Source organism: Protopterus annectens, chromosome 9.part0 (genome assembly GCF_019279795.1).
Source record: "Protopterus annectens isolate FY-2018-M chromosome 9.part0, PAN1.0, whole genome shotgun sequence".
NCBI lineage: Eukaryota > Metazoa > Chordata > Ceratodontiformes > Protopteridae > Protopterus > Protopterus annectens.
In genome coordinates, this window is record NC_056743.1 from 1,561,371,229 (window position 1) to 1,561,395,109 (window position 23,881).

The window sequence follows — 23,881 nt, forward strand, 5'->3', positions numbered from 1 at the left end:
TTAGTATCACAGATGATGATATGGAAGTATAATAGTGTTGTTTGGTAATAAAATAATTTCTTTGACAAATCAGTCTTACTACTGAATATATATATATATATATATATATATATATATATATATATATATATATATTTGTTTGGCTTTTCCCGGTTAGGGGTCGCCACAGCGGAACTCCGGTCCGCTAATGATTGGCAGTAGAGTCTTACGTGCTGACTTGCCGGGCCTAATGCACAACCTTCAATGAAGGAATGCCCATTCACGCATGTCGCCACACAGAAGACACTCTAACTGAGAATCGAACGGGCAACGTCTAACTGTGAGGCGACAATGCTACCGCAGCACCACCACCGCAGTATATATATATATATATATATATATATATATATATATATATATATATATATATATATATTCTGCTCAAATATATATATTCTGCTCAAATACAATTAATATTTTGATTTCTGATATTCTACAGAAGCTCATTAATATTTTATTTTAAAGTCAGGCCTGATTGATAGTCCTTTAAGTCATTAACATATCCCCTTCAGAATGATAATTAATATTTTGTGTTAATTTGTGTAATGTGCATTCATCCATGCATGCATACATGTATAAATTGTAGGCAGCCAAGTAAAGCTTCTTACCAAAATAAAAATTTAATAAAAACATGTGAGGCATTGTCTTCTATTAAAAAAAGAAAACAAATAAATAAGATATTTAGGCAGTCCAAGTCATCAGTTTGTAAACACTTACTACAATTAAAGCTTCATTTTATGCAATGATGAAAAAAGATGCCTTGACCAATAAAAGACACACATTCAGGTAAACACTTAAATAAAATTGCCACTGATTCTAAAGACAACCACAAATCAGTCTATAGCTATGTCATGAATCTCAAAGGCAACACTCAGATCTGCTCTGAGTTACAGCACAATGGCACTAGATATACAGAACCAACTGATATTGCCAACATCCTGGCAGATAGGTTCAATGCTAACTTTATCCCCCCCCATCCCCTAAAGGGCCCATCTCTATACCAGAAGAATGCAAAGTTCCTGTAATCACGGCTGCACAGGTAAAAGCCACACTCTCCAAAGCCAAGAACACAGCATCCATGGGACCTGACAGCATCCCAGGCTGCGTTCTACATGAACTACAGAATGAACTGGCACCCCACCTAAGCACCATGTTCAATCATAGCCTCATCTCAGGCTTTGTGCCCACTGAATGGCGCACAACAACAGTTATCCCACTCCACAAAGGGGGAGCCACCACGGACCCTGGGAACTACCGTCCCATTAGCCTAACGAGCCTGGTCTGCAAGGCCATGGAATGTATCATCATGAAACTTATAAACAAAGACATTGGTAGTCTCCAAACTCTGGACCCCCACCCAGTTCGGGTTTGTAAAAGGTAGATCATGTCTCCTAAACCTGATAGACTTCTTTGAAGCAGTCACCAAAGCTGTAAACAAGGGTAAGGTGGTTCACACAGCCTATCTAGATCTCACCAAGGCTTTTGACACCATCCCCCACTCTGGAATTATAGATAAACTCACTAAACTAGGTATAAATCCCTATGTCACAAGATGGGTTGCCAACTGGCTCACTGACAGAACCCACACTGTGAAAGTAGCAGACTCCAAATCCGACTTCAGACCAGTGACACGTGGAGTACCACAGGGTTCAATCCTGGGTCCTCTCCTGTTTGGTATCTACTTTTCTGAAGTACAGGCTAACATAGAAGGTCTTTGGCTAACAAAGTTCGCAGATGACTGCAAACTAGGAGCCATAATTGAAACTCCTAACGATGTGGACATCCTACAAAAGGGCCTCACTGAGACAGATGCCTGGTGTCAAAGCCATGGCCTCAAGCTCAATGCCAGAAAGTGCATTGTCATCCTCTTTGGTAAAAACTCTGTATCCATGAGCTACCACATAGGTGGTAGTCTACTTAACACCATAAGTGTGATAAGAGACCTTGGGACACAGGTGGACAGTAGTCTCTCCTTTGATAATCACATCGCTACAGTAGTCAGGAAATCCTTCTACATGGCACACCTCATCACAAAAGGTTTCTCATCCAGGAAAAAAGAGGTCATTGTTCCCCCCTACTCGTCACTAATTAGATCCATTATAGAGTACAACGCCCCTTTTGGTATGTGCCTCACAAGACATCTACAACAACTGGAAAGGCCACAGAAATACCTCACAAAGAGGATTACTTGCATCAAACAGATGCCTTACTCAGACTGTCTCAAAAAACTCCAGCTTTACTCCATTGCATATTGCCTACTCAGAGGTGATCTCTGCCTAACATACAAAGCTATGTCAAACACAGAGCTGTTGGACATGCTCCACTTAAAGAAATCCCAATCCCTCCAAGCTACACACTCTAGGGACCTAAACCTTGTCACCACAATAAACAGAACATGCTGGAGGGATAGATTCCTGTCCCAGAGACTTCCCATACTCTGGAACAAACTGCCTATCTATATCAAACAAAGCTCCTTATTAGCAATCTTCAAGAAAAATCTTGATGATTGGATGGGAAATAGGAAATTCTCCCCGGGGATCACCTCTGTGGCTCTGCTCGACAGAGGCACAGGAAAATAATTTTCTTTGGTGGCAAAAGCCAGGGTACCTTTTTGGCTAGGCTTGTATAGGCCCTAGGGCCGATAGTCTAATACCTACCTATGAACCTATGACCCATATAGAAAAAAAACATCCAGATTGAACAAAGACATTAATTCCTGAAAATAAACAATCATCTTGCCAGATCATGGTCACATGGGCCCCTAGGCAGGATAAAGGACTGGGCCCCCACCCACCACAGCCATTCAAGTGTCCCATTACTTGACTGTCTCTCACTAAATATTGTAAACACAGTTCAGTGTCAGTGTGTATACTATTCTCTTCTTTACTTTTACAACGATTATTGAGATTAGTTTAATTTTAAAACTTTTATTTCAAATTTTATTGCATAAACACTGATGGCTATTTGATAAACAAAACAGACTCACATTAAAAACAGACTTAACATGAACAAAAAGTGAACTTCTCATCCCTTCCTTGAAGCTCACATTGATTGAAAATGCACTGAAACTCACAATGGGTAAGTATTAGGCAATCAGTCTGAAGACTATGACGAGCTTAGCTCAGCAACTTGAGGTTAGAATCAAACTCTTTATCTTGTGTCTGTGAGTTGAAGACCTTACCCATTATGCCACTCCCCATTGAAAAATGCACTGAAACTCACAGTCATTGAAAATGCATCTGGCCAGTGGCAGATTAAGTGTAACTTGGTCTCCAGGCTGTTTTCAAACTATGGGCCCCCTGCACACGTTTAGGGCCATGCATACATGCATGCATTTTGATTCACCTTCCTGACTGTTTTAAATTATATTTGTTGTTTAATGTGGCAATATTTGTTAGAGCACATTTTATAGTTTTGAACATTTTCCCAGCAAGCAGTGAAACAAAATGTATGAACCAATAATGACAAAAGTACCAATTTCAGATGAATTCAACTATAAAATACCATTCAAACTGCCGTAATTTGAATCCACCAATATTCATACTCACCAGTTACTGCCACTTTATTGACTATGTGCACAATACATGTCTGATTGTAATACAAATGACAATAGTAAAGTATTCCAATTTGCTTTACACAGACTAATGATTAGTCTTCCAAAGACAGACTAATAACCTTTTTTAGTTTATCAGCTCTGTAAGGTCAGTCATTTTCATCCACAGACATCCACAAACTTAACAATAATAGCAACATTGTTTACCCATCCTTCTTGGATGTCTATGTAAAAAATGAAGATCAATAATAATGGCCAAAGTCACATTTCATTTTTTTTCCACATAGAAGCAGTGACCAAAGTATTACAACTTAATTGACACACATATGTACACTAGTCCAGCAAAGGCAGATTAAAGACTGTCTAAAAATGACCAGATGAAAAGTGTGCAAGGCACTTTCATCCACAGAGAGACCCCCACCAGCACTACCTGTTACAGCCACTTTGCTGACTGTGTTCACCACTTATTATTATGAAGAAATAAATTCCATGTAGTTCACTAGCATCTTACCATAAGATCAATCCATGTGTAGCATAGTCTAAATAGAAGAGTATTTATAAGAAATAAGCATAAGAAATATTAACCACCTGATAACATATGTTAAGTCAATATGCACAATCCCTGCAGAAGCAAAAGTTATCAGAATAATTCCACATTAAAGAGAACTATTAATAATGCATAGGTTGCTGCCAGCAAAAAAAACATTGCATTTCAGTGCTTCATCTAAAAATGCAGTGTCTTCTGCCCTTGAAGAATAAATTGCCTATGTTGCATTAAGAAATTGTGTGCTGGTGATATATTCTTAACATTTCCTGAACTAAATCAGCTATGCAATAGGCAATGGCTGAAAAACAATGACAAAAGGTTCTAGTTACTAGACATGCAGTCCTGGTGATCATTAAGGAGCCTATCCAAATTCCCAACTGCTCCAAAGCATTGTCTGATTAAGTGACTTACTCAATGTCATACAGTAGGTAAATGAAGGTGGAAAGATTCAAACCCTCCACTCTTGTCACAGGAAGTAGCTTATTAACATGCTAGCTCTTTAGCTCTCTGTGCTAACTAACAGAGCAATAGTGTTTGTCTAAATGCAGAGATCGTTAACAATCCTATCTGTAGTCACAGTAATATGCAGTAATGACTACACAATGGATCCTGAATATCAAAATAGCAAAAGCCTTCGATACAATACCCCACTCGGGCATTATAGATAAGCTCACCAGCTTAAATATAAACCCCTATGTCACTAGATGGATTGCAAACTGGCTCAAGGACAGAACCCACATGGTTAGAATTGCTGGAGCCATGTCAGACTCCAAACCAGTTACAAGTGGTGTCCCACAAGGCTCAGTCCTGGGACCTCTCTTGTTCAGTATATATTTCTCGGAGGTACAGGCCAACACGGAAGGACTGTGGCTGACCAAGTTCGCAGATGACTGCAAACTGGGCACCATAATCGACTCTCCAGCCGACACAAACATCCTCCAAAAGGGCCTCATAGAAACAGACAACTGGTGCCAGAGCCATGGCCTCAAGCTAAATGCCAACAAGTGTATAGTCATCCCCTTTGGCAAAACAAAGTGCCCACAAATTACCACATAGGTGGTAATCCATTAAGTACAGAAGAAGTAATTAGGGACCTGGGGACCCAAGTTGATAGCAATCTCTCATTTGACAACCACGTGGCCAAAGTGGTTAGAAAAACATTTTATATAGCCCACCTAATCATGAAGGGATTCACATCTAGATCAGGGAGGTCATCGTGCCTCTTTACTCATCCCTCATCAGGCCCATAATTGAGTACAATGCTCCTTTTGGGATGTACCTTACCAGACACCTGCAGCAACTGGAAAGACCCCAAAAGTACCTCACCAAGAGGATCAAAGGGCTCAAACAGATGCCATATGCTGCCCGGTTAAAGAAACTTCAGCTCTACTCAGTGGCATACCGCCTGTTCAGAGGCGATCTGTGCCTGACGTATAAAGCCATGTCCAACCCGGAATTAATGGACATGCTGCACCTCAGAAAATCCAAATCCCATCGAGCTATGCTCGAGAGACTTGAACCTCAGCACTGAAATAAATAGGACATGCTGGAGGGACAGATTCATAACCCAGAGGCTCCCTTCACTCTGGAATAAAATCCCAGTCCAGGTTAGGCAGAGTCCCTCATTGACTCTCTTCAAGAGGAATCTTGATGAGTGGATGGGAGATCGTAGGTTTACCCCGGGTATCACTTCTGTGTCACTGTTAGACAGAGGCACAGTATACTAACCTCGAAAAAGGGCATAGCAAAATAAATTTAAAATGGGTGGCGAAAGTCAAACACATTCTGGCTAGGCTTATAAATGCCCTAGGGCAGATAGCCTAGTATGAACCTATGAACCTATGAACCTATAAAAGGTTCTGATCATCACTCCAGATAATAGAAATTAGATGATTTGACAAATGTAAACACCTTTGCAGTTGCTGACAGCTTTAAAGAAGGTATGGTAAAATATATTACTAAAATGCAACATATTTAGACTACTAAAATGAATCTGGTTTAGATTATATTACACAATCCAGGCCTGTTAGCGGATTAATTCCGTGGATGGGAGTGGATGGGAGATTGTAGGTTTACCCCGGGTATCACTTCTGTGTCACTGTTAGACAGAGGCACAGTATACTAACCTCGAAAAAGGGCATAGCAAAATAAATTTAAAATGGGTGGCGAAAGTCAAACACATTCTGGCTAGGCTTATAAATGCCCTAGGGCAGATAGCCTAGTATGAACCTATGAACCTATGAACCTATAAAAGGTTCTGATCATCACTCCAGATAATAGAAATTAGATGATTTGACAAATGTAAACACCTTTGCAGTTGCTGACAGCTTTAAAGAAGGTATGGTAAAATATATTACTAAAATGCAACATATTTAGACTACTAAAATGAATCTGGTTTAGATTATATTACACAATCCAGGCCTGTTAGCGGATTAATTCCTTCTTTTGTGTAATGATAAAGCAAAACAGACAGTATAAACAGTGCAGGATTATTTGCTAAACAACCTACCACTCACACAAAAAAACAGAAACATTACTGCAGAGAGTATAATTTTTTAGGGGGGGGGGGCTTTCATCTCATTTTGACCTTGTATCTCTACTGTGTCATCAAGAATAGTTAGCCCCTCTGACATCACTCAGGACAGGTCTGACCTACTTGAATGACTAATAGTGATGTATTTGTTGCATCATAAACCTCTAAAATCAACAGAACCAGATCATGGACAAATGAGGCCCATGCAGGGCAATGGATCAGGCCCCTGCTAGCCATACTAATATCCCATTGCTTGGCTGTCTGTCCCTCAGTTACAAATAAACACTGTCCAAACCAGTCAGTATAATACTATTTTCTTCCTTACTTTTATAATTATCTCAGAGATTTGTATTTCATTTAAAATGTTTCTTTCAAATTTTACATAAAAAACACTGACAGCCATTTTCATCTTGGAAACAGACTTAGCAAGTGAAACAGTAAACTTCTTTGTCCTTGAAACAATGCATCCAACAACCCATTAAACTACAAGAGATGTGCTAGGATTAATGCTTGTATAGCATATATTAAGTTTAATGGGAACATTCGCTATCCAACCAAATACCATATTCATGGGGGACTTTAATTACCCCAGTTTTAACTGGAAATCATATACGACACCAAATGTGCATGCACAGAGATTCCTGGATTTTGTAATCACAAACACCCTGGACCAGAATGTCGGTACAAACATACTGGATCTGGTTCTTTATAACATGGGAGTGTGCTGAAGACCCTGTAGTGTAATGTCTTCTCTTCTAAGGTGAGACCAGAAAACAGACTCCTTTGAAGTAAAAATAAAACCCGAAACTCCAGCTAAACTGGGAATGTTCAGAACTCTCTAAGGCTAAGTTTCTATTATAAAGTGATAACCTAGCAAATTACAAGTCGCCATAAATCCTGTAACACTGCTGCCTACATGGAACTGTTCATAGAAACCCTATACAAGTATGTTAACAGCTGCATAGAGGCAAAGCTGTACCCACCAGGAATAAGTATAGAACTAACAGAAAAAACAAGCCACCCTGGTTGAATCATAACATTAACAGGATCTATAACAAAAGGAAGAAAATCATGGTAAAACTTAGGAGATGTAGTAACTTGCTAAAAGATAAAAACACTCTCATCAGACTAAACAAACAAATCAGCGGTAAAATAAAGTGTGCCAAAACCAAATTTGAGGTAAATTTGGCCTCCCTGGACAAGGTCAACCATAACACATTCTTTAGCTATGTTTGCAACCTCAATGGCAATACACAATTGTGTGCAGAGCTCATTGTAAATGGAGCTACCTATACTGAACCAGAAGATACAGCAAACCTACTGGCAGACAAATCAGCTCTAACATTACCCCTCTTTCCCCCTCCACCTCTCCTCAGAAAATACCATCACGTATAACTTCCCTATGATCATTAAGGAACAGGTCCTCAATGCTTACTCTAAGGTCAAGAATACTTCATCAATGGTCCCAGACAATACCCAAGGATGCCTTCCAAATAACATGAAACATGTTAGGACATGTTTCATGTTATTTGGAAAACATCTGGACTATTGATGAGATTTGTTTAGAGTAAGCATTAAGGAACAGGTCCTCAATGCTTACTCTAAGGCCAAGTATACTTCATCAATGGGCCCAGACAATACCCAAGGATGCCTTCCAAATAACATGAAACATGTCCTAACAAGCCTTCTGGAATTGTTATTTAACCATAGCCTCCAAACAGGTTTCATGATAAATGAATACTGAACAGCAGTAGTCATCCCTCTGCACAAAGGTGAGCCATCTACAAACCTCTGAAACTACAAACCCATAAGTCTCACTCATCTCATATGCAACGCCATGGAAAGAATTATCATAGAGATTTTCAATAATGACATAGAAAACCTCCAGACACTGGACCCAACCCAGTTTGATTTTGTCAAGGGCGGATCATACTTAATCAACCTGGTGGACTTCTTTGAGAAGGTCACTAAAGCAATGGATGAAGGAAAAATGATTAACACTGCTTGACTTGACCTGGCCAAGGCATTTGACACAATATCCCACTTAGGCATTGTTGACAAATGTAAGACGTTAGTTATAAACCCTTATTTTACATGGCGAATAGCCAGCTGGCTCACAGGCAAGGCTTAGGAAGTTAGAATTGGGGAATCCACCTCCTCAAAGATGCCAGTAACATATGGAGTCCCTCACTGATCAGTCCTGGGACCACTCCTGCTTGGCATTTACTTCTCTGAAGTCAAGGCCAATGTCAAGGGCCTCTGGCCAATGAAATATGCAGATGATTGCAAATTAGGAGCTGTCAAAGAATCCCCTACCGATACTAATGTTCTCCAGCAAGGGCTGACACAGACAAATAACTTGTGTCAGAGCTGTGGACTAAGACTAAATGCCAAGAAAAACATAATAGTATCTGTCGGTCTTCTTATGTGCATTAAGAAGACGTTGAGGCTTGTGTGTTCATTTAAGTAGTTTATTGTATACAAATACATCAGGATTGTATACAAATACATCAGGATGGATGGCAGGAACATTAAACTTAAACAAACTATCTAACTATCTAACTAACTGACTGACTACATACTTGATTGCTCATACTCTGGCTGCATCCTTAGAATGGCACTCTTTCCTGCATGTGCTCAGCAAGAGTAACACACCAACAATAGGAACATGGGCAAAATTCTTGGCTAGACTTACAAGAGCCTCCAAGCCAATAGCCTAGTATCACCATATGAACCTATGAACTTATATGCACTGCTGACTCACTGGAAAGCTTCTTAAAGGTATATCACACACTCTGATCTACATCCTTCCTCTTTACTGAGCTGTCTCATGTAAACAGTGACATTTTAAAAGGCATGCAATTATACAGATAATAATAAAGAAAAACAACAGGAATGTCCAGGTTGCCATGTATCTGGAACTAAGTTTCGAGATGCGACCTGATCTTGTGACATAATAGGACTGGGTTTAGCAACAGGGACAGCCACTGCAGCCACTAGGGAATGTTCTGCTTGAAGAGTTTCAGGGTTTTTCTCAGGAACAGGGATGCTGACGGAATGTCCTCTGGAACAGGAACATTGGACAAGTGATTCTGAGAACTAGAGTCTTTGTCACAGGCAAGATGCTGTAACACTGGTTCAGACACAGGTAACAAATGCTTCTGATTTTGTCTGAATTCCATTCCTTGTGATTCCACAATGTACGATCTCAGCTCTTGACACAAACTTTTCACAAATCCTATGTGATCAAAACATTTTGATGTCTGCATCCTCACTATCTCCCCCTTTTTTCAATGATCTGAGTGGTTTGCTGGTTTTATCATAGTAAGACTTCTAGGACAAATGCTTCTTCAACAATTGGGCTTTCACTACTTTGTTGGTCTTAGCGCCTGAAACCAATAAATTACTGCTGATTGGTAGTGTGGTTCTAGTTTCTCTCGACATACATCTCTGGGCAGGTGAACCAAGATGATTATCACGAGGAATGTTTCTGAGATTTAACAAGTTTAGAAAAACACTGGTATTGCCATGTCTGGATTTCTCTAACAACTGTTTCACACTTTGAACTGCATATTCAGCCAAACGTTTGAGGGTATTCAGGACTACTCATAATATGAACGAAGTCCCACTCTTCTGCAAATCTCTTGATCTGGTGACTAGTAAACTGTGAACCATTGTCAAAAACAACTCTGTACAGATTATCATGGACAGAAATATGTCACTTCAACTTAGTAATGACAGTACTGGAAGTTAGGTTGGGAACAGGTCAATCTTAAACCAATATGAATAAGAGTCTACTAATACCAAGTAATGTTGATTATTCCACTCAAAGATATCTGTGGCTACTGTCGACCAAGGTAGTTCAGGTGTTTGGCTTAACTTAAGTGGTTCTTTTTGTTGATGTGGCTTTGTACTATTACATACTGAACAAGATGAAAGTACTTTTTCAATATGTCTTGACATAGAAGGCCAAAATACTAGACCTCTCGCCCTTCTTTTGGTAGAATCAGTTCTTGGGTGGCCACAATACAATATCTTAATATACTCTTCTTGCAAGAATTTTAGGACAATCACCTTAGGACCTTTGATGATGATACCATTGTCTGAAAAAAATATCATCTCTGCTTGGAAAATAAGGTTGCACTTTTACAGGCAAACAAGATTGCTTTGAAGGCCATCCTCAGCTGATAAAGAGGTTTAGTTTCTGGAGAATTGGATCTGAAGCTGTGTGAATTCTGAGCTCATCAAAATGTGTGGAAGAAAAATTTCTCACTTCCATGACCTCAAAATCAAGTTGCTCATTGTTATGCTTTTCTATTTTTTCTAGGAAATCTGGACAAAGTATCAGCAAGATAAAGAAGTTTACCTTTTGTGTAGACAAGACTGAAATTTTACTTCTGCAATCTGAGCATCATGTGTTGCAATCTGGCTGGAGCTAAATGCATAGGCTTTCTCAAAATAGTGACTAGAGTTTGATCAGTTTCAATCTGGATAGGCTGACCATAAATATAATCATGGAACTTTGAACATACAAACACAATTGCCAAAAGCTCTTTCTCAATCTGGGCATACTGCATCTCAGTCTGGGTAAGAGTTTTCAATGCATAGGCTACTGGTCTACCCTCTTGAAGAATGACTGCACCTAGACCAAACTTAGAAGCATCACAGGAAAGAGTAACTGGTTTGTGAACATCATAGTAGCTGAGAGTTGGTGGGTTATCAATTTTCTGTTTCAGGACATCAAATACTCTTTGGTGCTGTTCTGACCATGACCAAATTACATCTTTGCATGTTAGCTCTCTGAGTAGTGCTGAAAGTTGGCTTAAATCTGGAATGAACTTGCCTAGACAGTTGACCATGCCAAGAAAACGTTGTAGGGCTTGGACATTGTCTGAAGTTGGCATCTTCAGAATTGCTGTTTGCTTGGAATGATCTGGTAGTAAGCCTGAACTGGTAAACAAGTGACCAATATAAGTAACTTCTCATAGCCTAAATTTGCACTTCTGAGATTCAGCTTAAGACTGATTTCACATGCTCTTTCCAGAACTTTCTTGAAGTTTCTGTCATGTTCGGCTTCACCATTGCCTCCTACTAGAATATCATCTACTATAATAGCACATGGATAGCCAGAAAAAAAATTGCTCTATTGCATGCTGAAAGATTTCACTGGCAGAATATATTCCAAATGGCATTCTCAGATATTGACATCTTCCAAATGGTGTACAGCATTATGGTTAACAATGAAGATTTCTGGTCAAGAAAAATTTGCCAAAATGAACTCTTTGCATCTAAGACAGAAAAACAGTGGCATTTGGCATGAGGGCAGCAACCTCTTCGAGTGTGTGCACTGGATGGTAAGGTCTTTTAATGCTTTGTTTAGATCTCTTGGATCAATACATATTCTGGTATTATCTGAGCTTTTCTTATGAGCTACTAACATGGAGGATTCCCATTTAGTAGGTTTTTCTACTGGACAAATTACTCCTAGTTGTACCATTCTGTCTAGCTCGGCTTTGACTCTACTCTGCATAGCTACTGGAACTTTCTGTGCTGGTCAGATAACTGGGCTGACCTCTGGGTCTAACTTCATAGAGTACACAACTGGTTGCAGGGGTGTAGCCAGGATTTTCAAATTTGTACTCATATCTCCTAGACTGCTGCCCCCTCAACAAGCCACACCCACATTAACACTGCTGGCCAAGCCACGCCCCTTCACATTGCTGATCTCTGAACAGATCACTGGCAAGTCTATGCCAGGGTAGCACTTACTTACACGAAGAAGCAGCATGAACATTTCATTCCAAAGGTACTTCCTTAAGTCAAAAAACAAAATACCTTTCTATTTACACTAGGGTAGATCAATCAGTTTGCACCCCCCAAGATTACTCTTCTTCCCTTTGCAGCTCCTAACCCTTGTAGTGGCTCATTAGAGCTCCAGCAGTACTGCTGACTAAAGGACTGGCAGGTTCTAGGCGGCACATGCTCCACAGTGTTGTGGTCTGTAGGTACAACATATAGTGCTCGCCCTAGGTAACACCCAAGCTACGAGCCACAACTACCTGCCTTCTACCTGCATGGGTCACATGGCAATGGCTGTTCACTACTATGGCCGACACTCAGACTAAGCCTTTTGGAATAGTAAATCTTACATTCCCAACAACAGATACATTTTAGCTGACAATAAATGAAGATGTGTACCCATGGGAGTCAATCAAGCAAAAACTAAAGCTGTTGAAAGTTACATCTTTACTACCCTCTCAAACCTTTGCTGAATGGAAATTAGTTAAAGCAAGAAAATTACCCTAGGCCCCAGAACCAGTGGGACTGTACATGCTCTAAGGTACTATTTTGGAGTTTTTTTCTAGTCTTATGATCCAGTGATAGTCTGAACAAAATTATTGGAAAGAAATGAAAAGAAATTCAAGGAAGAAATAAGTTTTGCCCAAAGCTTAATGTTCAGAGCTGACACGATACCACCCAATATGCTGAGAAGACAACAGCTTCTAAAGACAAAAAGCATATCTGCAAATGCAGGCTGCCTCCCTACCTTCCCACAAAATGAAAACATAGTTACTTTATGTATAGCTCTATGATGTTACATGCTGAAAGAATAAATGAAGACACTCAGGTGTGATTGTGAAAAATCTTAAAGAAACATTTACCACACAATTTTCAGCCCCCTTGTAATCTATTGTAAGTGATCTTGTGTGTACATATCTGAGTAGTGCTGGTTTCTGACTATGCTGGGTACAGGGAATTAGTTGGGGATGGGGTCCCTCTACTAAGCCTGTTTCAAACTTCCTCTGTACAGAATAATTTACTGCCAAGCTCTATGCATATTTAAATATTTGCATAGACACATATTCCCACTCATAAATAAATAAATACAACACTAAATTCAAAAATAAAGCCCTATGGGCAGCACAATAAAATTAAAAAATACTCATTGCATGCAAAAATAAATGTAATTTCAGAAAGCCAAAAACACTCTTGCTAAACTAAACAAGGAACTCAGAACTGTGATTAAATCAACCAAAGGATAATATGAGGGAAAATAGAAACCCAGGTAAAAGATAACCACAACCTCAAAGGTAACACGACAGTGTGCTGAACAAATTGTAAGTGGAACCACCTAAAAGGAATCACAGGATATAGCAAACCTGCTGGCTGGTAAATTTAATCCAAATTTCACCCGTTCTTCCCCTCAGTACTTCTCAGGAGATACTCAAGACCATAACTCTTCTGGCTATCATTAGCAAACTAGTCTTCAATGCACTCTCCAAGGCAAATAATACTACCTCAATGGGCCCTGATAATATCCTGGGATACCTCTTGGAAAGCATGAAATATGAGCTATCAAATGCTCTAAAATCACTGTTCAGCATTAGCCTCCTAACTAGTTTCATGCTTAGTGAATGGAGGACTGCAACAGTCAGTCCTCAGCACAAGGTTTGGCCTTCTACTGACCTGGATAACTACAGACCATACGTCTGACTAGTCTTGTATGGAAGGCCATGGAAATAATTATCATGGATATTTTAAATAAAGACACAAGGAACCTGTTTTCTTATTTACTTCTACAATGATTACAGATATTTTTATTATTATTTTATTATTTTACATTTGTTGACCGGGCTAGTCTAGCTGGATACATGTCCATTTTCCGTAGAGGCCCAGGGAGAAAAGCTCCAAGACACATACAAAATTACTATAGAAAGTTGTAACAGACCAAACTAAAAAAAAAAAACAACTATTGTTACATAAAACCATTAGTTATTAAAAAGTACAAAATACAATACTCATAGTGAGCATAACATGAGCAGTAAGCAGCAGAGGGTAATGTACAAGAGACATAAAATAACACAAACACTGACAGCCATTTGCTAAACAAACAATGTGGTCTCACAATGAAAACAGACTTAGCATGAGCAGTAAACTTCTCTGCCCTTGTAACTCACATACATTGAAACAATATGAAAACCCCACATTAAAAGACAATACATCTAGCCAGTGGAGGATTAAGTTTACCTTTGAGCTGTTTTCAAAATATAGGGCCATGCACAAGTGTTCTTTGATTCAACTTCCTGATTTATTAAATTATATTCCTTGTATAATATAGCACCATTTGGTAGAATGGTGTTTGAAATTTGTAGTTATGAACATTCTTCTATTAAGTAATGAAACAAAATATATGAACCAATAATGACAAACTACCCACTTCAGATAATTTCAACCATAAAAGGCCACTAAAAGTTTTGTCATTACAATCCACCAATATTACTCAATAAGCACAATCTATACAGAAGTAAAAAATCATGCGAATAATTCTGCATTAAAGAGATCTGTAACTAATAAAGAGGTTGCTACTGGCAAACAACTTTACATTTCGGTATTTCATCTACAAATTCAGTGCCTGTTGCCCTTGAAGTATAAATTGCCTATGCATCATTAAAAAAAAATGGTAAGGTGGTAATATTGCAATAGGGAATGACTGACACCTACCTATATATTTATATTTCACACCTAATTGTTGCACTCATATGCATGAAGCACTACAGTGGTTTCAGACTTTAACACAATATCAGCATTCAAACTTTGTTTTTCCATATAAATATCTAACTTAATACAATACTCTGCTTTTTGACTCAGTAGCATACTTCTTATATAGCAGACCAAAACTAAGTTAAAATTACCTGGAATCTTCCCACATGCTAAAACCACTGCAAGGGAACGAACACACACACACACACACACACACACACACACACACACACACACACACACACACACACACACACACACATACACACACAGACAGACACACACACACACACACACACACACACACACACACACACACACACACACACACACACACACACTTTCTCTCTCATACCGAATGCAACCACTAGTGTAAATTATATACACATGAAGGGTTATGACTGCATTAATGGAGTTAAAGCTGAAGGTATGACTTGCTGCTAAACTTTTTCCCAGTAAAGTCTTTTATTTCAATAGTATTAGCTATTTATTTAGCCAGTATTTTTGCCATCATATACTTTGTTGTAATTGTGCCTACACTACCACTTCACTGACTTCTTAGCATCTTCAGCACTCTGTGCTTTTGTGTTGTATGCTTAGCTCAGCTTCTACTACTTTTTATAAACAGCTCACTATGTGTGGCCCCTTTCTCAGTCATCTATATTATACTTATATTACTTTCCATGTAAGAGAAGTGATCAGCATACCTAGATTAACATGTGTGAAACCATACATGAATTCTGTTCTGGGAAGTGATATGCAGAAATCACAACTATAGCTATAGGGATTTAAAAGCATAACAAGAAAGCCTCAGTTCCCACAACATATCACAAGCATACTCTTGATATCCAGCTCTTACGTCCATAGGGAGAGGGTTCTGGTGGAATCTTTGGAATACTGCATTGTGATATAGACATTGAATGTCTATATGTTTGATTAAAATAAAATGTTGAGCAGTTGCTATTTCAGAGGTAGATACTAGGCAATCTACCCTTGTGAACCATTTTAAGCTTCACCAATTTTACACAGCGAGAATCAAACCCTGTACCTCTTGCTTGTGAGTTAAGCACCTCAACCATTATGCCAACTCCAACCCTAAAATCACCTTTCCTATATTCATATACACCTACTAAGCTAGCTGCCCTTGTATCATGTCTGTCAGATACACACCTTAACCATTATGACAATCCCCTTTACATTCTATTTGCCATGTAACTTTTCTATTTAATATTTCTAAAATGCCAATGTACAAAATGAGTTGTATATTTCTAAGTGATTTTAATCGTCAGTTCTTACAATTTTCCATTCAATGCTTTCTAAAGAATTATTCCTGGCATGTTAATTGACTATTTACACTATTTACCGTCTGGATTGCCAAATTACTATGTATATACTTACTGTACACACACAAAGCATGCATAGTTTTCTACCTATTTTGATATTAGTCCATTTAAAATATGTACAGTAATCAGTATACTGACTGCGGTGGTGGTGCTGCAGTAGCGTTGTCGCCTCACAGTAAGACGTTGTTCTGTTCGATTCTCAGCTAAAGCGTCTTCTGTGTGGAGACATGCGTGAATGGGCGTACCTTTGTTGAAGATTGTGCATCAGGGCTGGCAACTCGGCACGTAAAAATCTACTGCTAATCATTAGCGGACCAGAGTTCCGCTGTGGTGACCCCTAACCGGGAAAAGCCGAAAGACACAACAACAACAGTAATCAGTATACTATCTACTATTCTCTCCTCATGGGTCTGTAATTCAATGTTTGCCCTGTAGGTCCAGGATGTGACGGAAATGGTTTATTGCCTGGCCCTCCTGTCTTGTCATCAAAGTGTAAATAAATAACAAACAAACATATACATAAATAATAAATATAACAAATAAATTACTAAATTTCTTGCAAATGACTGATGGATTGCAGTAATTAATAAACTGATAATATATGCTGTGTATGTTGTTTGCATCATAGCAGTTTTGATGCTACACTCCCCATATTTTGTTGCAACGCACTTTAGCTTGGGCATATTTGAGACAATTTTTATAAAACATGTTGATGACATTAAACATACAATGGTTGTAATCGAGTGGATAACAAATTCACATCAGAGGATGTGAAATTCATGCATGCAATACTGATAACGTCTCAAAAACAATATAATGCAGCTGAATGCAAAGAAAAACAAATGAATCTAAGAAAATAAAGAAAAACAGGATGTAAATTTTCATATGAATAAAGTACTGACACTAACAGCATGATGATATAGATACATAAAACACACGCACATGTGCGCACATGCACACACACAGTTTACTTACCATCTCTCTCAACGGAACAGTTATTTTAAATTGCGAGCGAGATACAAAGTTATTTGAAAAAAAAATTACGCGTGAGAGTGCTAAATAGTTTTAATGCATGCTAGCATGCGTGCGACACATGCATGGCTTTCCTTAAAGGAGAAGACGTCGCTTAAGCTACCCCTCCACACAAACACTGTACTGAAGTGCGTACAGTGCATACGCCTCCCGACGTCCCTGACTGGTAGTTTGCCTAGTTTGTCTTCAAAAATATCAGCATACTCAGGAAAATAGTTTGGGCAAAATATGAGCTGTTGTCATTCAGGCTTACATGGTGAACTTCTTCATTAAGTGAAATCAGTCCCATTCTCAAACTGTCTCTGAGGCCAACCAATGACTGCACTGGTCTCTTGACTATGAAAAACTGCAAGTCATAGCTGTTCCCAGCAGAGTAACATGAAAGCACTACTGAGCCTTTAGTTTGAATCTCTTCACCACCATAAGCAACAAGCTTTGTACACTTTGTTAAAACAAGTTGTTCTGCAGGGTTTACTCTAGCAAATGTTTCAGCTGACATAACATTGCACTTTGAGCCAGTATCTACTTTGAGCTGTCTGGTGAAGTAACTTGGCAGTGTCACACAGAAGACAAATGAAGGCTGAGTGAATTAAACCATGGACTACAGGAAGTATTTCTAACAGCTCACAGTGTTTCTCATCTGCTCAAAGTGCTAGACAGACAGCGCATTCCACATGTCTGCATGCAAAAAGCAAGCTACATCAAAATCTATTCATAGTTAAATATTAACATTAAACTCAGACTGCATGCTGTCTAATGTACTTGTAGCTAAATAATAAACACACTGTCCACATGAAGAAAACCAAGGATCACATCCAACAAACATGGCTCATACGATGATGCTCCTGTTCACTAGAATTAATTTCCTTCTTTTACAACATACCCTGCTCACATAAACTAAAGGCTGTCATTTCTCAGCCAGCACTGAGTCCTAGGCAGGTACCGACATCACCTAGTACTGGATCCAGCCCTGCTTAGGACTACAGGTAACTTATGACTGCTCTAAGCTTAGTTTGCTTTGACACTCTCTCAATGTTAATTAGGTCACTGTTTCTTTCTTGCCAACAGGGAGAGTAGTCTCAATGTATGGGGTTCACCTGTTTTGTGAGGAAGACTATGAGGATTGCAGTATTATTTTGTTGTCTTCAGCATTAGCCATTTCCTACATTTATACAATAAGAATTTCACAGCAAGATATTTCTGTCTTCCATTGTCTGAATTGCGTTAACATGTTTTATCTGCATTTCAGATAAGTGACACATTCAAAACAATGCTTTTGGACATTAATACTTTATGGTTAAAATTGTTTTGTTTTTGACATGCATATATTCATTTAGATACTAATCTTCTTTGACTAGTTTGAGTATTCATTTGTTGGTGAGGTTTGGTGTGTCTTTTAATGTGTTTTGTGTTTGCTCTTATCATTACTTTAAAAGTCTTAACAAAGTGGATTAACGATGAAAAGTCTTAACAAAATGGATTGACAATGAATCTAAGGCTTTTATGAAGGACTTTGCCATCAGTAATGAAAAGGTTTTGGATTTGTTTAGCTAGTTACTACTGCTGCTGCTGTCCAGAAGCATGGTCACTTGTTAGACTTGGTGTTGCAACTTGGACTGGCCACCTCATGCTAGAGGTGGGACATGCTTCTTGGCTAGGGCACCACCTGTTCCACGTCAGCCTCATTCAACCTTGCGTTATTCCTCAGGATGTTGAAAATAACACTGACAGAAACATCACTGATACAGGCTTGTCTCCAGTCATTGACTGGTTCTCTTGTACTGTGGAGTGAATGATTGTAGATACAGAGTATAACAGATGTGTGATGGACACTTTGAATCAGTTTGCCCATCATCACATATACTCTGTCTCCAGTGAATTGAAGGTATGACTTTAAACTTTACACCTTGCACAATTAGGTGCAAAGAATGGAGCAGCAATAGACTCATAGGCTCACAGGTAATTCTTGGCAATCAGTCTGCAGATCATTACAAGCCTAGCCAATAACCCATATTCAAAGGTTCCCTCCAGCCTCAAAAACAGGGGATTGGGGGTGTGAGGTGGCCTATCCAGTTATCTAGGTTCACTTTAAAGGTGCCAAGGGTACAATTCTGCTTGACTTATAGTCAGCATTTGTTCTAGAGGTAGGAAATATGTTAGGATATGAATCTAGCATGTCGATGTGTCTTATTTATCTGTTAACAAAAGTTTAGTTCCTTTAACTGGGAATTTGAGGAACCATTTATTCTGCAAAGGAATTGGTCAAAGAAGTTCAGATCTTTCATGCTTGAAAGGCTAGACACAGATCCCCATGAAAAAAGTTATAAGAGACTGAATACAATGGAGGCATACCTACCTTCTAGTGGGCAAATTGGCACGGGAATTCCATTATTCCCCCTACAACTTAGTGATCTCCCATAAGAGGGATTGTTATTTATCCAGGGAGATAATTGTTGTATAAAATTAGCCAATTAAGCTCTTCTGAGAGATCAAAAGACCACAGTCTTACTTGTATGATTACTTGAAAGGCTTTTACTCCACCTAACTATGAAGCAGACTTGATCAGGTGGGAAGCATTCTTGAGAGCACACAGTATACTTGTAGTTTGTATGGGCAGAGATACTCTTGAATGGATTCAGAATTAGTGAAAAGTCTTTAATTTTGAAGAGATTATGCATTTATTTCTATATTTGTATTACTGTCTGTGGGCTGTATAGTGAGCCATAAAGAAGTGATTCATGTTATGCTCGTATACCCCGGATCCATTTTTCTTTGTAACTGTGCAGTTCTCTCTCCAATTACTAGTATATTTCCAACAGTTTTAAAAGAGGCCTTGATGATGTGAGTCCTCATGAATCTCATTATGCTTCAAGTATTCCAGGCAGCACTGATCAAACTCTACCTTCCCTTTCTTAAAAGATTATAGAAAGGTAGTGAGTAAATAACATCACCCCTTATAGAATCTCATGGGCTGTAGGATTCATATCATTCTTCTTTGTTTAGAGGTATAATAAATTGGAGTTTGTGTCCAAGTTGAGCACTGCAAGTATGATCTTCAAAGTATTCCTGATGTTTCTGCATCAGGTGTGAGTCATTTTCAGGTGATGTTTTAACCAGCTGAAGACCACCACCCTTATTAAACACCTAATTCCACATGAGGACTTACTGGTGGTTATGTAGGTCCTGGTTATCTCTTGGATGTCTGCACTTCTCTTTGCCTCAACCATCTTAGTACTAAGCTTGACATTCAGCAGTGTGTGGGTATCAACAGCTAAACTCCACGCTGGAGTTTCTGGATTTTGGTCTAGATATCTGTGCTGGTAGCTTGTCAAGTATAAAATCATAGTTAACATTCCTGTATTCAGATATTCAAATCCTTACTTGATCAAAAAGCCTACCTATATAAGGGAGAGCATGACAGCTTACCAACCTTCAAAGAACCTTTTTTGAACTACTAGAGATACCCAGATTGAGATTCAAGTCATGTGGGTGGGATAAGGTCTATCACATTCTAAGCCTCTGATGTGGGATTTGTACTTTTGCAACTATGTGAATGTACATATGAGACTAGCTTTAGGAGGTATCTTAAGATGTGTGTGTATTCCATGAATCCTTTTGGAATTACTTTTGAATTTATTGAACATGTATTTTCAAATGTTTATCTGGCAGTGGTTTGTCCTTGTTCTTAATTGTTTGAGTTATATTATAAGTGTATTCTATGTTTTATCTGATTTATTTATAATGTAATTCATCTTATAGGCACCAAGGTAACGCTGATTTATTTATTGACCCCGTCTGTTGGAATGTTGCACAACAGTCATTCATATAAAGCATATCTTAATTATCCCTAAGAGTTTTGAATTCTGCATATTAATGACACCTCATTAATGGCCATACATTAGAATGCTCAGTTTTCTTACATGATTACCATTTATTTAAATTAAATTGCAAAATTAATATCAATGTGCACTGCAATGGCTGGCAAAACCAACGCGCTTATGTTAACTAATAAAGGTAATTTTGCAGATACCACTGCACCATACAACACTTCCTGAACTCAAAATTTCTTTTACAGTACTTTCTGTACCACTGAGCTATGACTAAGTACATCTAAAACTTACCTCAGATTGCTCCCCTCAGGGTCATCCTTGTAGCATATCCTGTTTTCTGAACACTGTTGCTATTATTAGTGACTGGTATATTTGTTTAATGGTTTCATTCAATAAAATATGCATATGCATTCTACACACACACAGACACACACATATGTCTATATTTATATATATACATATGTGTGTATATATATATATATATATATATATATATATATATATATATATAATATCTATTTCTATTGTGAGATGAAGTAAAAAGAGAAAATGTTAACAGATTTTGTTGTGCAAAACCTAGAATTATTTAAGATATGTACTTAAAGGGATGTTGACTGAAAAACACACATATTAAAAGGGACATCAAATGGGCTACACGAAAGAGCTATACCACCATTATTCTGTTTACATTTAAGTGTTTAGAAGTGCTAGCTTTGTTGAAACATTTGAACACATCACCTATTTTTTGCACCCTTTCAGTATAATATATCTGCATCATAGAACAGATAAACATGTTATTCTCTGTTGTGGTGGACTGTAATGTAGTGTGTGGAGTGTTGTGATTACGTTCCAGCATTGGGAAGAAGACAGGCTAGTTAAGTACTACTCTAGCATGGTTGAGATACTGCAAATGCAGGGTGAAATGCTGCACATCCCCATTGCATGTCCGCACCTCAAATAATACCACAGGAGGTTGGGGGGTAATGGTAATGGGATAGGTCAAAATGTAAACCCCCCCAGTGTATGTTGATGGGCAGATACCCAGGGCATCCTTAAGATCTCTGCTGGACTCAGCCCTACTGAAGATAGTCCTGGGGATTAGCTATTGCTGGTAGACCCAGCAACATATGGGTGACACCAGGTAGAGAGCCATGGGATAATGTAAAGGGAAGAGAAAGCTCCATCCCAAAAATATATTACTCACATGTGCTTCAGCAATAATCAGCATCCCCCCAGTAATTAAGAAGATGAGCAAGCATGTAGTGCTGTATTTTATTTAGTTAGGTAGTTTTATCTGTTAAGTGAACTGGAGTACTTGGGGCCATTTTTTAACCATAACATAGTTTCAGGAAACATTTACAATGGTAATTAGGAATGAAGACAATCTTCAGAATCAGTGCAGATGACTTGCAGAATAGACTTTGTACTACTGATATTTTCAGAGAAAAGGTAAATTTACAGAAAGCTACATTTTATATATTTATATATACCATACAACCCTAATGTAGACCAAACCTTTTAGCATAACTGGTGGCAGGAAACAATCAGTAAGACTATAGCAATGGGTGAGTTCCTCTTGTCTTTAGTGTTATGTACATCAAGTTGTGCAGTGCAAGTATTTTTTTCCTTCTGTTTTATTCATTATTTGTTCTCCTCAAGTAAATATGCAGAGTGCAAATATCAGGCAAATCCACTTTGTATGCATTTTGCTAGACCCCATATAACAATAGTCCTACACTAAAACTGCTGGAAGATGGTAAAAGTATGATAATAAACAATGGAGTATCGGGTTGGCAGTGCTTCATCAGAACAATGATCATTTGCACAATTTTCTTCCTGCATCTTGAGTCAAATATTTGATTTTCTGATTTTGAAGACCTAGTCAGGAGGTTCATAGGATCATAGGAAGTTCGTAGGATCATAGGAAGTTACTAGGCTAATGGCCCTAGGCCCCTTACAAACCTAGCCAAATTCTAACCCTTATTTTCATGATCAGCACCTATTGCCCCTGTCCAAGTGGGACACAGGTGGAACCCCTGGGGTGAATTTATGGTCACCCATCTGATCATCCAGATTACATTTGAAGAGGGGCAATAAGGTGCTCTGTTTAACATGAAGTGGGAGTCTGTTCCAAAGGTGTGGTAACCTCTGAGAGACAAATCTGTCCCTCCAGCAGGTTTTATTAATGTCACATACCAGGATAAGGTCTTTAGAGCAAGTAACCCGTGTACCATCTGACTTACGGATATGCAGCATTTCCAATAAAGCAGAGTCAGAGATTCCCTTGTATGCAAGGCAGAGATTACCTCTTAGTAGTCTGTATGAAACAGAATAAAGTGACAGTGATTTCAGATGATCCCCATTGGACAGATGTTGAAGACTTTGAATTTTCCTTGTGGGGAAACTTTATGGTTTCTCCAATTGCTGTAGGTGTTTGGAAAGTTACATACCAAAAGGGGCATT